The following is a 17,714-nucleotide window of genomic DNA, read 5'->3' as shown; positions in this document are numbered from 1 at the left end:
GGGATGATTGGAAAGCCCTAATCAGAATATATATGCTGTTGCATGTGCTGTATTCATACAATTTGATATATCATAGAGAAAATAGGGATGTACACTGTTATGGCTTTCTCCTATTGTTTGAGAAAGATTTTTTTACCATTTCCAACAGCATAGATTAAGGTGATGTATATTAAATGTAATGTCAAAGGTTTTTTTTTTTTTTTCAACTATTAGGGTCCCCATAATGTGTGTGAGAATTAATGAACAGTCTAATATTAATTTTTGACCATCTTATTTTCACCGTTTCAAAGTTTTGATGTCATTCCAAATTGATGAACTGCTTAATCTCAAATGCATCAGTGTAGAAAATGATCTTGTCCAACTTTTACAGGCTCCACCCATATGTGGAACCATAATGTTGGGCAAAAGGGAGGGGGGGGTTGCTGGAGGGGGAAACTGGGAAAGCAGCTATATGTAGAGCTATCATTAGGATCAAATATTTGAAAGCATAGGATTTTATGTGTATTCATCCTTGTTGAATGGGATGGAGGGTAGGGGAGGGGTGGGGGGTGTCCAATTGACTTGGCTGCCCTATTGGTCGTCTATTTGCTTTTCTACCTGTTACGTAAAGTTTGATATGTCCTGAAAATTACAGTTTGTACACTATCACTCTATCTAGATCATTGCATGGGGCAAGTGGTGTGAGTTACTATGGAATCAGGTACCGTATACAGGGTCAGACCTCCATAACGCCCTAATAATGTGATATTATGTATAAATAATGTTTTGATGTCATTTCACTAGTTGAGTGGGAATGAGGGGTGGGGATGATTGGAAAGCCCTAATCAGAATATATATGCTGTTGCATGTGCTGTATTCATACAATTTGATATATCATAGAGAAAATAGGGATGTACACTGTTATGGCTTTCTCCTATTGTTTGAGAAAGATTTTTTTTACCATTTCCAACAGCATAGATTAAGGTGATGTATATTAGATGTAATGTCAAAGGGTTTTTTTTTCAACTATTAGGGTCCCCATAATGTGTGTGAGAATTACTGAACAGTCTAATATTAATTTTTGACCATCTTATTTTCACCGTTTCAAAGTTTTGATGTCATTCCAATTGATGAACTGCTTAATCTCAAATGCATCAGTGTAGAAAATGATCTTGTCCAACTTTTACAAGCTCCACCCATATGTGGAACCATAATGTTGGGCAAAAGGGAGGGGGGGGGGGTTGCTGGAGGGGGAAACTGGGAAAGCAGCTATATGTAGGTTAGAGCTATCATTAGGATCAAATATTTGAAAGCATAGGATTTTATGTGTATTCATCCTTGTTGAATGGGATGGAGGGTCGGGGAGGGGTGGGGGGTGTCCAATTGACTTGGCTGCTCTATTGGTCGTCTATTTGCTTTTCTACCTGCTACGTAAAGTTTGATATGTCCTGAAAATTACAGTTTGTACACTATCACTCTATCTAGATCATTGCATGTGGCAAGTGGTGTGGGTTACTATGGAATCAGGTACCGTATACAGGGTCAGACCTCCATAACGCCCTAATAATGTGATATTATGTATAAATAATGTTTTGATGTCATTTCACTAGTTAAGTGGGAATGAGGGGTGGGGATGATTGGAAAGCCCTAATCAGAATATATATGCTGTTGCATGTGCTGTATTCATACAATTTGATATATCATAGAGAAAATAGGGATGTACACTGTTATGGCTTTCTCCTATTGTTTGAGAAAGATTTTTTTACCATTTCCAACAGCATACATTAAGGTGATGTATATTAGATGTAATGTCAAAGGTTTTTTTTTTCAACTATCAGGGTCCCAATGTGTGTGAGAATTAATGAACAGTCTAATATTAATTTTTGACCATCTTATTTTCACCGTTTCAAAGTTTTGATGTCATTCCAAATTGATGAACTGCTTAATCTCAAATGCATCAGTGTAGAAAATGATCTTGTCCAACTTTTACAGGCTCCACCCATATGTGGAACCATAATGTTGGGCAAAAGGGAGGGGGGGGGGGTTGCTGGAGGGGGAAACTGGGAAAGCAGCTATATGTAGGTTAGAGCTATCATTAGGATCAAATATTTGAAAGCATAGGATTTTATGTGTATTCATCCTTCTTGAATGGGATGGAGGGTCGGGGAGGGGTGGGGGGTGTCCAATTGACTTGGCTGCTCTATTGGTCGTCTATTTGCTTTTCTACCTGCTACGTAAAGTTTGATATGTCCTGAAAATTACAGTTTGTACACTATCACTCTATCTAGATCATTGCATGTGGCAAGTGGTGTGGGTTACTATGGAATCAGGTACCGTATACAGGGTCAGACCTCCATAACGCCCTAATAATGTGATATTATGTATAAATAATGTTTTGATGTCATTTCACTAGTTAAGTGGGAATGAGGGGTGGGGATGATTGGAAAGCCCTAATCAGAATATATATGCTGTTGCATGTGCTGTATTCATACAATTTGATATATCATAGAGAAAATAGGGATGTACACTGTTATGGCTTTCTCCTATTGTTTGAGAAAGATTTTTTTACCATTTCCAACAGCATACATTAAGGTGATGTATATTAGATGTAATGTCAAAGGTTTTTTTTTTCAACTATCAGGGTCCCAATGTGTGTGAGAATTAATGAACAGTCTAATATTAATTTTTGACCATCTTATTTTCACCGTTTCAAAGTTTTGATGTCATTCCAAATTGATGAACTGCTTAATCTCAAATGCATCAGTGTAGAAAATGATCTTGTCCAACTTTTACAGGCTCCACCCATATGTGGAACCATAATGTTGGGCAAAAGGGAGGGGGGGGGGTTGCTGGAGGGGGAAACTGGGAAAGCAGCTATATGTAGGTTAGAGCTATCATTAGGATCAAATATTTGAAAGCATAGGATTTTATGTGTATTCATCCTTGTTGAATGGGATGGAGGGTAGGGGAGGGGTGGGGGGTGTCCAATTGACTTGGCTGCCCTATTGGTCGTCTATTTGCTTTTCTACCTGCTACGTAAAGTTTGATATGTCCTGAAAATTACAGTTTGTACACTATCACTCTATCTAGATCATTGCATGGGGCAAGTGGTGTGAGTTACTATGGAATCAGGTACCGTATACAGGGTCAGACCTCCATAACGCCCTAATAATGTGATATTATGTATAAATAATGTTTTGATGTCATTTCACTAGTTGAGTGGGAATGAGGGGTGGGGATGATTGGAAAGCCCTAATCAGAATATATATGCTGTTGCATGTGCTGTATTCATACAATTTGATATATCATAGAGAAAATAGGGATGTACACTGTTATGGCTTTCTCCTATTGTTTGAGAAAGATTTTTTTACCATTTCCAACAGCATAGATTAAGGTGATGTATATTAAATGTAATGTCAAAGGTTTTTTTTTTTTTTTCAACTATTAGGGTCCCCATAATGTGTGTGAGAATTAATGAACAGTCTAATATTAATTTTTGACCATCTTATTTTCACCGTTTCAAAGTTTTGATGTCATTCCAAATTGATGAACTGCTTAATCTCAAATGCATCAGTGTAGAAAATGATCTTGTCCAACTTTTACAGGCTCCACCCATATGTGGAACCATAATGTTGGGCAAAAGGGAGGGGGGGGTTGCTGGAGGGGGAAACTGGGAAAGCAGCTATATGTAGAGCTATCATTAGGATCAAATATTTGAAAGCATAGGATTTTATGTGTATTCATCCTTGTTGAATGGGATGGAGGGTAGGGGAGGGGTGGGGGGTGTCCAATTGACTTGGCTGCCCTATTGGTCGTCTATTTGCTTTTCTACCTGTTACGTAAAGTTTGATATGTCCTGAAAATTACAGTTTGTACACTATCACTCTATCTAGATCATTGCATGGGGCAAGTGGTGTGAGTTACTATGGAATCAGGTACCGTATACAGGGTCAGACCTCCATAACGCCCTAATAATGTGATATTATGTATAAATAATGTTTTGATGTCATTTCACTAGTTGAGTGGGAATGAGGGGTGGGGATGATTGGAAAGCCCTAATCAGAATATATATGCTGTTGCATGTGCTGTATTCATACAATTTGATATATCATAGAGAAAATAGGGATGTACACTGTTATGGCTTTCTCCTATTGTTTGAGAAAGATTTTTTTTACCATTTCCAACAGCATAGATTAAGGTGATGTATATTAGATGTAATGTCAAAGGGTTTTTTTTTCAACTATTAGGGTCCCCATAATGTGTGTGAGAATTACTGAACAGTCTAATATTAATTTTTGACCATCTTATTTTCACCGTTTCAAAGTTTTGATGTCATTCCAAATTGATGAACTGCTTAATCTCAAATGCATCAGTGTAGAAAATGATCTTGTCCAACTTTTACAAGCTCCACCCATATGTGGAACCATAATGTTGGGCAAAAGGGAGGGGGGGGGGGTTGCTGGAGGGGGAAACTGGGAAAGCAGCTATATGTAGGTTAGAGCTATCATTAGGATCAAATATTTGAAAGCATAGGATTTTATGTGTATTCATCCTTGTTGAATGGGATGGAGGGTCGGGGAGGGGTGGGGGGTGTCCAATTGACTTGGCTGCTCTATTGGTCGTCTATTTGCTTTTCTACCTGCTACGTAAAGTTTGATATGTCCTGAAAATTACAGTTTGTACACTATCACTCTATCTAGATCATTGCATGTGGCAAGTGGTGTGGGTTACTATGGAATCAGGTACCGTATACAGGGTCAGACCTCCATAACGCCCTAATAATGTGATATTATGTATAAATAATGTTTTGATGTCATTTCACTAGTTAAGTGGGAATGAGGGGTGGGGATGATTGGAAAGCCCTAATCAGAATATATATGCTGTTGCATGTGCTGTATTCATACAATTTGATATATCATAGAGAAAATAGGGATGTACACTGTTATGGCTTTCTCCTATTGTTTGAGAAAGATTTTTTTACCATTTCCAACAGCATACATTAAGGTGATGTATATTAAATGTAATGTCAAAGGTTTTTTTTTTCAACTATCAGGGTCCCAATGTGTGTGAGAATTAATGAACAGTCTAATATTAATTTTTGACCATCTTATTTTCACCGTTTCAAAGTTTTGATGTCATTCCAAATTGATGAACTGCTTAATCTCAAATGCATCAGTGTAGAAAATGATCTTGTCCAACTTTTACAGGCTCCACCCATATGTGGAACCATAATGTTGGGCAAAAGGGAGGGGGGGGGGGGTTGCTGGAGGGGGAAACTGGGAAAGCAGCTATATGTAGGTTAGAGCTATCATTAGGATCAAATATTTGAAAGCATAGGATTTTATGTGTATTCATCCTTGTTGAATGGGATGGAGGGTAGGGGAGGGGTGGGGGGTGTCCAATTGACTTGGCTGCCCTATTGGTCGTCTATTTGCTTTTCTACCTGCTACGTAAAGTTTGATATGTCCTGAAAATTACAGTTTGTACACTATCACTCTATCTAGATCATTGCATGTGGCAAGTGGTGTGGGTTACTATGGAATCAGGTACCGTATACAGGGTCAGACCTCCATAACGCCCTAATAATGTGATATTATGTATAAATAATGTTTTGATGTCATTTCACTAGTTGAGTGGGAATGAGGGGTGGGGATGATTGGAAAGCCCTAATCAGAATATATATGCTGTTGCATGTGCTGTATTCATACAATTTGATATATCATAGAGAAAATAGGGATGTACACTGTTATGGCTTTCTCCTATTGTTTGAGAAAGATTTTTTTTACCATTTCCAACAGCATAGATTAAGGTGATGTATATTAAATGTAAAGTAGAAGGTTTTTTCCCAACTATTAGGGTCCCCATAATGTGTGTGAGAATTTAATGAACAGTCTAATATTAATTTTTGACCATCTTATTTTCACCGTTTCAAAGTTTTGATGTCATTCCAAGTTGATGAACTGCTTAATCTCAAATGCATCAGTGTAGAAAATGATCTTGTCCAACTTTTACAGGCTCCACCCATATGTGGAACCATAATGTTGGGCAAAAGGGAGGGGGGGGGGGGGTTGCTGGAGGGGGAAACTGGGAAAGCAGCTATATGTAGGTTAGAGCTATCATTAGGATCAAATATTTGAAAGCATAGGATTTTATGTGTATTCATCCTTGTTGAATGGGATGGAGGGTAGGGGAGGGGTGGGGGGTGTCCAATTGACTTGGCTGCCCTATTGGTCGTCTATTTGCTTTTCTACCTGCTACGTAAAGTTTGATATGTCCTGAAAATTACAGTTTGTACACTATCACTCTATCTAGATCATTGCATGGGGCAAGTGGTGTGAGTTACTATGGAATCAGGTACCGTATACAGGGTCAGACCCTCATAACGCCCTAATAATGTGATATTATGTATAAATAATGTTTTGATGTCATTCCACTAGTTGAGTGGGAATGAGGGGTGGGGATGATTGGAAAGCCCTAATCAGAATATATGCTGTTGCATGTGCTGTATTCATACAATTTGATATATCATAGAGAAAATAGGGATGTACACTGTTATGGCTTTCTCCTATTGTTTGAGAAAGATTTTTTCACCATTTCCAACAGCATACATTAAGGTGATGTATATTAAATGTAATGTCAAAGGGTTTTTTTTTTCAACTATCAGGGTCCCAATGTGTGTGAGAATTAATGAACAGTCTAATATTAATTTTTGACCATCTTATTTTCACCGTTTCAAAGTTTTGATGTCATTCCAAATTGATGAACTGCTTAATCTCAAATGCATCAGTGTAGAAAATGATCTTGTCCAACTTTTACAGGCTCCACCCATATGTGGAACCATAATGTTGGGCAAAAGGGAGGGGGGGGGGGGTTGCTGGAGGGGGAAACTGGGAAAGCAGCTATATGTAGGTTAGAGCTATCATTAGGATCAAATATTTGAAAGCATAGGATTTTATGTGTATTCATCCTTGTTGAATGGGATGGAGGGTAGGGGAGGGGTGGGGGGTGTCCAATTGACTTGGCTGCCCTATTGGTCGTCTATTTGCTTTTCTACCTGCTACGTAAAGTTTGATATGTCCTGAAAATTACAGTTTGTACACTATCACTCTATCTAGATCATTGCATGTGGCAAGTGGTGTGGGTTACTATGGAATCAGGTACCGTATACAGGGTCAGACCTCCATAACGCCCTAATAATGTGATATTATGTATAAATAATGTTTTGATGTCATTTCGCTAGTTGAGTGGGAATGAGGGGTGGGGATGATTGGAAAGCCCTAATCAGAATATATATGCTGTTGCATGTGCTGTATTCATACAATTTGATATATCATAGAGAAAATAGGGATGTACACTGTTATGGCTTTCTCCTATTGTTTGAGAAAGATTTTTTTACCATTTCCAACAGCATAGATTAAGGTGATGTATATTAAATGTAAAGTAGAAGTTTTTTTTTCCAACTATTAGGGTCCCCATAATGTGTGTGAGAATTTAATGAACAGTCTAATATTAATTTTTGACCATCTTATTTTCACCGTTTCAAAGTTTTGATGTCATTCCAAATTGATGAACTGCTTAATCTCAAATACATCAGTGTAGAAAATGATCTTGTCCAACTTTTACAGGCTCCACCTATATGTGGGTGTAGCCATCATGTGGGGCAATAAGGGGGGGGGGGGTTGCTGGAAGGGGAAACTGGGAAAGCAGCTATATGTAGGTTAGAGCTATTGCTAGTACCCCCACACACTATACTGTTTACCAAGATTTATGTAGGTTGACTAGTTTCTTGTCTGAGATAAGATGTAAAGGCTGAAAAATATTAATTCAAAGACTTGTTTTCAATAAAAAACACATATTCAAGTTCAGACATAGAAACTACCTTGAGTTGCCACTTCCAATATTCACATAAAAGGACTCCAAAGTTAAAACAATTCTCCAATATAAAAATCAGTGCCCCCACACACTATACTGTAGATCAAGATTGATATAAGGTGTGCTGTTTCTTGTCTGAAATATGAGGTAAAAGTCTGTGGGAACAGGAACGCTTTTAAAACTATATTACTACTGGATCTAATTTAAGGATACAATAACTTTTGCATATTGAAGGGTGCATCAAAGTATATACAAAGTTATCTCATGTACACATATCTTTGAATTCTTTCTGAAATTGTTTTTATCATATACCAGTACATTTGAGAGTTATTTTTGAAATTCATTGTATTCAAGCAATGCATACATATTACAGAAACACACATTAGTATTAGAACCAGTCCCCCTATTGAGGTATGTGTGCAGACAGCTCACAGTTTTAATCACTGACATGAATTTCTTATTTTGTCAAGATATCATGAAACCTATATAAACTGCATTACTACTGTGTCTATTTTAAAGGTACAATCATAATTTTGAATAATGAAGGGTGCATTAAAGTATATGCTAAGTTATCTCATCCCTTTTGGAAAACACTGATGGAATTCTGAAAAAGTAAACGGTGAGGTTACCTAGCTGGTCTTTTCAATGCGTGAGTAGGAAACTGGTCTTTAATTGGCATTACAACAAACTTGGTATACCTTGCAAAATACTGAAAAGTTAACATGTACACATATCTTTGACTTCTTTCTGAAATTGTTTTTATCATATACCAGTTCATTTGAGAGTTATGTTTGAAATTCATTGTATTGAAGCAATGCATGTATATTACAGGAACACACATTAGTATTAGAACCAGTTACACTGTTGAGTAATGTGTGCAGGGTGCATCAAAGTATATACAAAGTTATCTCATCCACTATTGGAAAACACTGATGGAAATTCGGAAAAAGAAAACGTTGAGGGTACCTAGCTAGTCTTTTCAATGCGTGAGTAGGAAACTGGTCTTAAATTGGCATTACACAAACTTGGTATACCTTGCAAAATACTGAAAAGTTAAGGTCAATACTTGGGAAAACATGGGATGAGGTGGTCTATATCAGTGAGCTAAATGCGCGGCTAATTCCATGCTATCTTTGAATTATACTCTTTGAATTATAGTTGCATATATGTCATAAATGGGCGTAGGAATGATTTGTGTGCACCCTACTTGGCTTAAGTGAGCAGTAATAACTGCATTTGTGAAGATCGATGCTGTCATAGTGACTAAAACAGTCCATTTGAGTGCATTCAGGGTAGATGTACAGAGCTCCCAACTGACCCTCATTTCGCGGGTTGGACCCGCATTCTAACACCCAAACCCGCTGACCCGCGCAAGTGTCCGAAAAACCCGCATTGTCATTGTCAAGTATACATAAAAAAATTGCATCAAATTTTGACTTAGCAACCATCATTTCTTTAGCATTTAGCATAATGGTTACATCTCTATGTTCCGACGTCTCTATGTTCCGACGTCTCTATGTTCCGACATCTCTATGTTCCGACATCTCTATGTTCCGACGTCTCTATGTTCCAACAATTTTTTTGGACTCTAATTTTTTTTACCCAAATTTTTTCGGACTCAATTTTTTGGACCAAAATTGTTGACCAACATGTTTTCGGACCAACTTTTTTCGGACCAAAATTATTTTAGACCAACATATTTTTATGACCAATTTTTTTTTGGACCAAAATTTTTGACACCAACATGTTTTCGGACCAACTTTTTTCGGACCAAAATTTTTTTTGACCAAACTGATTTTGGTCCCAAAAAGTTTGAGTACAAACAATTAAATTTCGGGTCACAAGCAATTTTCGGTCACAAGCACTATTTGGGTCATAACAAACTTTGGGCCCTTTTTTTCCTGAAAAAAATTTGGTGCGTCCAAAAAATTGTGTCCCCAAAAAGGTAGGTCAGAAAAATTGTTGGTCCAAAAAAATTGAGTCCCCCCCAAAAAAATTGGGTCCCAAAAAATTTGGGGCCCAAAAAATTAAGTCCCCCCAAAAAATTTGGTCCGAAAAATGGGGGACAAAAAATATTGAGTCTCCCAAAAAAAATTGGGTCCGAAAAAATTTGGGTCAAAAAAATTAGAGTCCAAACAATTTGTCGGAACATAGAGACGGCGGAACATAGAGACGTCGGAACATAGGGATGTCACCAGCATAATAGAGTATAAAACCTCCTTTACAGCATCATTTGAACCACAAATTAGCCTATATTTCTTTTCATTGGGGTGAGCAGCGAACATTTTCATGCCACGGGAAGAATGAATTATCACCTACTATTCAATTTATTGATGTTACACACAAAAAAATGCATATTTCTCAGAAAATATTGGGTGACAAAAGAATTCAAAATGGGGGACACCCCCTCCCCTTATAACCCTCCCCCAGGACGGCGATTCGTGGCATGGACCCGCATTTGCCTTCTCAAGAGTTGGGAGCTATGGGTGTATGTCTTCGAACACAAATAGGTTTCTCTCCATGCCATATGTAGCACAGAGAACATATCCCTGTAGAATCTTTGCCCTCTTTCAGCTGATCACTTAACTGACCTCCAAGGTAATAACACCTCTGCATTAGTATGACCTTGGCCATACTCACAACACACTCAGTGACCATCAGCTACTTCAGGCCTTTTCATACAGTTTATATTCACACAGTGCAAACAATAACAATGTGTTAAGTCATCATATGCATGTGTATAGCCTATGCTTGCAGTGTGGCTATGTTATAACAGGTGAACATGTATTGCAGGGATGAAATGTTGAAATTAAGTTAATGGACCATGAACATTTCATTTTGTTTAAATTTCCAAGGAATAGGGATTGTAGTAGCTCTAGGCCTATAGTCAACCAGCTTAGCTTTGAGCAGAAGCAAAAAATGCAGGATTAACACATTTTTTTTATAAGTTTTAGCTGGTGAATGTGCCAAGCAAGTCTGTAGCAACTTCCCAGGCTAAGCAAACTGTATGTAATTATGTACTAAGCAAACTAGACATAGTATGGGAGCCTCTATGACCATATTGTGTGTTATACCAGTTAAGCAAGCTTTATCCTGTAGTTTGTCACATCAACTTCAGTTGTCGGGTTTGGACCCCAGAATTCCCTGAAAGACCCCCAATACAGGTGACACCTTATCTTGCACATGGACCAAACTGTGGCAAAAGGAAGTTATAAGAAGAGAAAAAGTTGCAATGTTCCTTGTCTGGAAGGGGCTGTTTAGTCACCACGCAGCTGATTCAGTTAGTTCAGTTACAGTAGTTCAGACAAACCATTAACCAAAATGCCTGTTCATGAGATTACAAAAAAAAAATGAATATAAAGGACAAGAGTATGGTTGAATAGGTTTCATCATCCCTCTCATCATACATTGTACATTATTGAAACTTGGTCATAAGGAGCTGCTACTAGTGGGTCTTATGCAGCCTTGAGTGACCAAATCCACTTTTCACATCACATCACATTACCAGTGAGCTACTTTGGCTTCTACTGTACTGTTTATCATACCCCTAACCTATCTGTCTCTCAAGCTAACCTCAGAAACCAAAGCCTGGCAGTCACCTTACAGTAAAACTATAAGCTTTGGGTACATACATAGTCCATTTACAATCCACTATACTCTCCTTGAAAATGAAAACAGCTAATGAAATATTTATGACCTCTGTTGTAAAGTATAACTGAGCTAGCTAGGTCTTTATGGTAGGCTCTCAGTATCAAATCGTGGGCAATTGACATACCAGGCGCGTATCCAGGGGGGGGTGTGGGGGCACGCGCCCCCCCCCAGGTAAGAAAAAAAAGAGAGAAAAAAAGAGAGAAGAAAAAAGGAAAAAAGAGGGGGAAAAAGAGGAGGAAGGAGAGGAAAGAAGGGAAAAGAAAAAGAGGAAAGAGAGAAAGGAGAAAAAGGAGAGAACAGAAGAAAAACCCCAAGACACCAGGAAGAGAAAGAGGAACAGTGACATAATTACAGCACTGATCCCTGTTATATACACAGGGTAGTCAGTGACGGATCGAGAAGGGGCGTCCACCTCAGACTACCCCTTACACCGACAACTCCATTTTTGACATTTCCATTTTCCTCTCACTAATGTTTATATATATATATATATATATTTATATGCTATATATGTATATATATATATATATATGCTATATATATATATATGCTATATATATATATATGCTATATATATATATATGCTATAGATATATATATGCTATATATATATATATGCTATATATAGTATATCATGGCGCGTGTGTATGTATGGACGCCTTAAACAATTGTAAATTTGTGTTATGAAACCAATTGTGGCTGGTCTTGAACTCGACTTAGTCGTCGGGGAACATGACGCATTTCGGTATTAGCCCAGGATCTATATCCGAACTGCACTAGACATATGTCCTTCGATGCAACACTCATCCAGAGATAAAATGTTATACAACGCGAACTTAATGCTAATTGTTACCCCACCCCTAGTACCGTAACTCATACAATGAATCTAAAAATAAAAAATTCCGCATGCGATTTGAGAATTGAGCACATTTCCTGCTAATATCATGTAGTGGATCCAAAGGTGTATCATTGCCGGCGGGGGGGGGGGGCGGACCAGGGGCATATCCAGGATTTTCCAATAGGGGGGGCGTCAGGCATGAATGATCGCCGTCCTGGGGGATGGGTCTAAGGGGAGGGGGTGGACAATTTTTGCTTTCGAAGAAGGGGTGAAATGCAAAATGGTGCCATATGCATGGGCGGCGATCCGTACTTCCGAGTGGGGGGGGATATGACCTTGTTGACTATCTAAGCTTAGCGCCACCATGAGTTGGCGCGAAGCGTACAAGAAAATTTTGGGATTAACAAACCCTCTAGATGGCCAGAAACGGCACTTCCCGAGGGTGCATATATGTACTATATCAATACCGTGGGCGCAATAATACATTTTGTTGTTATAGGGCCAATGAAGCCTACAGTCAACTATTCTTGCTTTATAAAGACGCTTTATTTGAAAAGATCGCACTGCGTTTATGGTAGGCGAGATATGAAGCTAAAAAAGAGCCGTACATTAACAATGATGCATAAATGTAGGCATGAAAATATTCTTATCCCTGGCATTTGGTGGGGGGATATGGTGTATTACATCCCCTCCATCCATTTTCATGGGGGATATATCCCCCCTTCCCCCCCAGGATCGCCGCCCATGGCCATATGTGATCCATTTTTCGACCTTAATAATAAGCAACATTTCCAGTAAATATGAACACAAAATGCACAATTTAGTATGGCTGGCATGTCACTTAGTGTTTATAGTGATAATACAAACACAATTACCATCTATGTTTCTAAAACTATTATGCCGCCGAACTTCGCCAGAACCTTTTTCTGGCAAACAAAATATAAAGCATACGGGAGGGGGGGGGGGGTTGAGCGATCACCGACATCTCACTTAAAGGTCGTCATCAATTTTTTTATATTTTTGGCTAAACTTTTTTTTTTTGGTGACGGCCAATAGGGGGTGCGCACGCCTGTTGCGCCCCCCCTGGATACGCCCCTGGGGCGGACGAACACATTACTTCTTGAGATTGTTCCCACCTGCATGAAAACGCGTGCCCCACAACCCTACGCCCGCCCCTCTAATCGCTTCCCGATGAGTTACGAAACCAGACCCATCGTATACAAAATTCTACTTGGATTATTTGTCCCCTGATTTTTTTCTGTTGATGCCCATGCATTTCCCCAAACTAAATTTCTAAGCCATGAGATCTAAAACTTAAGGAGGCTTGGGAGCATCATTGGGTCTGGGAAGTGTTATTTCCGGTGATCTGGGAGGTATATTTGCCAAAAATTTCTTGTACGCTACGTGCGAACCCATGGTCGCGCTTCGCTTAGATAGTATCAGAGAACAGACACGCGTCCCCACCATTATCCACGACTGATCTGCGCCCATGCACCAATAAATTAACTGTGTCTGAATTTTCGAAATTTCCCTGACCAACATTCCTAAACAATCTTCCATCTTCTCGCGCAATTTTGACCGGTCTGTTAGGGGTTGAAGGAGGTTTTTCTGTATTGGCTGTCCATAGATAAAATTTTGTGCAACATTTTGGGTATGTTTTGAAGTGAATTTATTTCACGAGAAGTGTGAATTTTCAAATTCTGAACGAATAATGGGCTTAAAACCTTGAAAAGTGGGACTGACAGGTATTGTGGGCCGCGACGTAGAATCACCTACAAAAGCAATGATCCACAGGAGATGCGATGTGGTCGAACATGATGTGTGACTGGTGACAATCTTCAAAAAGATTATGGATGGAAATTGGGAAAATACTTGATTTACTCAGGCAAAAGTGAACATCTAGTGGGTCATTTTCAAGCCCGAGATGTGCCATTTCCGGTAATCTGAGGGGTGTCAAAACGAGAAATATTCTTGTACGCTGCGCGCCAACCTATGGTGGCGCTCCGCTTAGATAGTCATTCGCGCCCCCCGGGTTAGAAAATCCTGGATACGCCCCTGCATCAAGGGCGGAGGAAGCACTTTTAATCTGGGGGGCACTGACATCAAAAGGCACTTTGCAGAAATTAGATTGGACTGATGCAGCCTTATATTTAGTACCCTTCATAACTCTTATTGTATTATCTTATTTGCGTATACACATCACTCCATCAACGCCCCCCCCCCCCTCAAGGAAAATATGCATACTAGCACTGCAATATCCAATGTGCAAATTGGGAAACAAGGAACAAGTTTTCTTTTGAGACAAAATGAGGTGAAATCATGCTAGTTGCTAATGTAGGAATCTTTCGAATTAGAGTTTATTTCTTGCTAATATCTTAACAATTTTTTTTCCATTCAAAATAGTTTTGAGTTTGACCCACAGAAATTCATTAAAAGTCAAGGGCGCATCCAGGATTTGCAAAGTTGTATGCGCGACTATCTGAGCGGAGCGCCACCATCGGTTGGCGCAGAGCTTAGAAGAAAATTTTTGGTTTTACAAACCCCTCAGATGGCAAGAAACGGCCTTCCCGAGTGTTCATTCTGGTTCCCTGGCCTCTTGCTAACTTGAGACACCTCAATTTTTATGTAGAAAAGGGGCACATTTTTAACCTGAGGAAAAGTGGGGGGGCACGTGCCTCCTGTGCCCCCCCGGTTCCGCCGCCCTTGCCCTGCATACTGATGTAAATCGACATATATGTATATGTAAGGTTGGAACATACTGTAGAGGTGTCAGAACAGATTAGAGATTATTGCATGCAGTTAGGTGTGTTTAACATCTATATGTAGCTTTAGAAATCAAGAGAACTTTAACCATAATTTTTACATTGGAGAGCTCTGCTGTAGTTCCTAGGCTGATAAATAAATGCTGTAGATATGATAGTGATTCTGAGTTTTGTAGGGCATTATTGATGTTAATTATAAAAAACACATACAACAGGCGTGTAGGCCTACAGTAGTTAAAGGGACATCAGATTTATGCCCGATGCTGAGATTGAAGACTGACAAACAGTGTATGGGAATATTTTGATTTTCAAAAACCAGGTTTATAGCTATGTGATAGGCCACATGCCGCTAAAGAGGGAATTTTGAAGTGAATCCCATAATCTTCAGTGGTCATGTTATCAAACTATATATATACTTTATGTAGGCATTCATTGGTATGATACTATCCTTGTTATACGAGTGATTCATCACGGCACCTTCTATGTAACCTGCTAAACACTACACTGTGTAATAGGTTCAGGCTCATTCATGGTCGAAAATTTAAATAAAAAATAATGAGACATCCACGTGCAAAATAATCCCCAAATTATGATGGCATCCCTGGGTTCAAAAAGGAGGATTAATGCTTTATTTTTGTATCCTTGATGGACAGAACATTCCCAGAGACACTACATGTGTACTAAAGTGGTATGTATAAATACAATTGAGATTGGTCAGTGTTTGGACTGTCATTAGGCCAAATATGAGCTCAAATATGTGTTTTTTTTTTTTTTGGTTCAATACATACAAAACACATGTTTGAGCTCAGACTTGTGCAAATTTTCCACAACTTAGTACTCCAAACTGAAAACAGTACCCCAAATTGTACCGTATATCAAGATAGTTGTGCTAGTTTTGTCTCTAAAATTAGAAGTTAAAGTTGGAAAAGTTTAGTTTAAAGATTTGTTAACAACAAAAAACACATATTTGAGCTCAGTCATAGCAAGTAACTTGATTTTTCATTTCAGATTATCACATACAAGGACACCAAAGTTAAAACAGTACTCCAAAATAAAATGCAGTACCCCCACACACTGTACTGTATATCAAGAGTTATATAAGGTGCACTGTTTTTTGTCTGAAATATGAAGTAAAAGTTGGAATTTTTTGTTCAAAGACTTGTTTTCAATACAAACACATGTTTAAGCTCAGTGTATGTTATCATCGATTAAAATGGTCATACTACAGTAACACACAAAAGTATTTGGACCAAGTTCGCCTTATTGAGGTAAGCATATGTACACATAGTAAGTCACATGCATATATTCACAGTCAATTTCAGTGTATTAATTTGGCATGAGAATATTGAGGTATGCAATTGTTTGCACTGTTAGTTAGTTGGTAATATTCACAGTCAATTTCAATTTATTCAAGTTTTCATATTCTATTAATATTGATTTTGTTTGAGGAGTGAATTATAAGAAAGAATTTTACTGGCTTATACCACAATGGAACAGTAATATCTGAAATAAGGAAACACACAATATTCGGGGTACCGGACTCACTTTTGATGTACTTTTTATAATGTATAATTTTATTATGTTAAATTCAGATATAAATGATAAGAATATACATGTGGAAAATAGAACTGCCTGGTCAGTTTCCATTTCATCACTATCATAGAACTTGTATTTTAAAGGTGTGTGACAGAAAGTCCCACATTTATTGAGAGGACACAAATCAGTCCACCAATGTACTGTTCAAAATGTGCCAACGTAATGGTCCCCCAAATGTAGAGAAGGTTTGTATGCATGGTCTAACCCTGTGTACGGTACATGATTTTATAGTAACCCACACCAATTGCTCCGTGCAATGGGCTAGGTAGTGTACAAACTGTAATTTTCAAGACATATCAAACTTTATGTAGCAGGGATAAAAGCAAATTATGTCCAAGAGGGCAGCCAAGTCACTTGGATCCACCCCCCCCCACCGACCCTCCATCCCATTCAACAAGGACGAATTCACATAAAATCCTATGCTTTCAAATATTTGATCTTAATGAGAGCTATAACCTGCTTTCCCAGTTGCTACCCCCCCCTCCCCTCCCCCTTTCTGCTCCACATGATGGTTCCACATATTGGTGGAGCCTGTAAAAGTTGTACAAGGTAATTTTCTACACTGATGTATTTGAGTCTAAGCAGTTTACCAATTTGGGATGGCATGGAAACCTTGAAATGGTGGAAATAAGATAGTCAAATATTAATGGTAGCGATGTTCATTAAATTCTCACATACATAATGGGACCCTAAAAGTTGAAAAAAAAAAAAAAAATTACCTATCATTTTATATACCTTAATCTGTGCTGTTGGAAATGGTAAAAAAATCTTCCTCAAACAATAGGAAAAAACCGTAACAGTGTACAACCCTATTTTCTCTGAGATATATCAAATTGTATGAATGTAGCATATGCAACAGCGTATTTTCTCAATAGCGCTTTCCAATCATCCCCACCCCTCATTCCCACTCAACTAGTGGAATGATATGAAAACATTATTTAGACATAATATCACAATATTAGGGCATCATGGAGGTCTAACCCTGTATACGGTACCTGATTCCATAGTAACCCACA

The 17,714-nt window shown here is 38.5% G+C and overlaps 1 protein-coding gene across 2 annotated transcripts in view; it reads right to left on the bottom strand.

Moving 5' to 3' along the window:
* LOC139965702 (uncharacterized) overlaps nucleotides 1-17,714 on the bottom strand; it is a 151,458-nt gene that overhangs the window by 98,113 nt on the left and 35,631 nt on the right. The window lies entirely within an intron of this gene.

Source organism: Apostichopus japonicus, chromosome 3, assembly GCF_037975245.1.
Source record: "Apostichopus japonicus isolate 1M-3 chromosome 3, ASM3797524v1, whole genome shotgun sequence".
Lineage (NCBI taxonomy): Eukaryota > Metazoa > Echinodermata > Holothuroidea > Aspidochirotida > Stichopodidae > Apostichopus > Apostichopus japonicus.
Note: the sequence above shows the minus strand (reverse complement) of the source record. Positions and strands in the feature narration are given on the sequence as shown.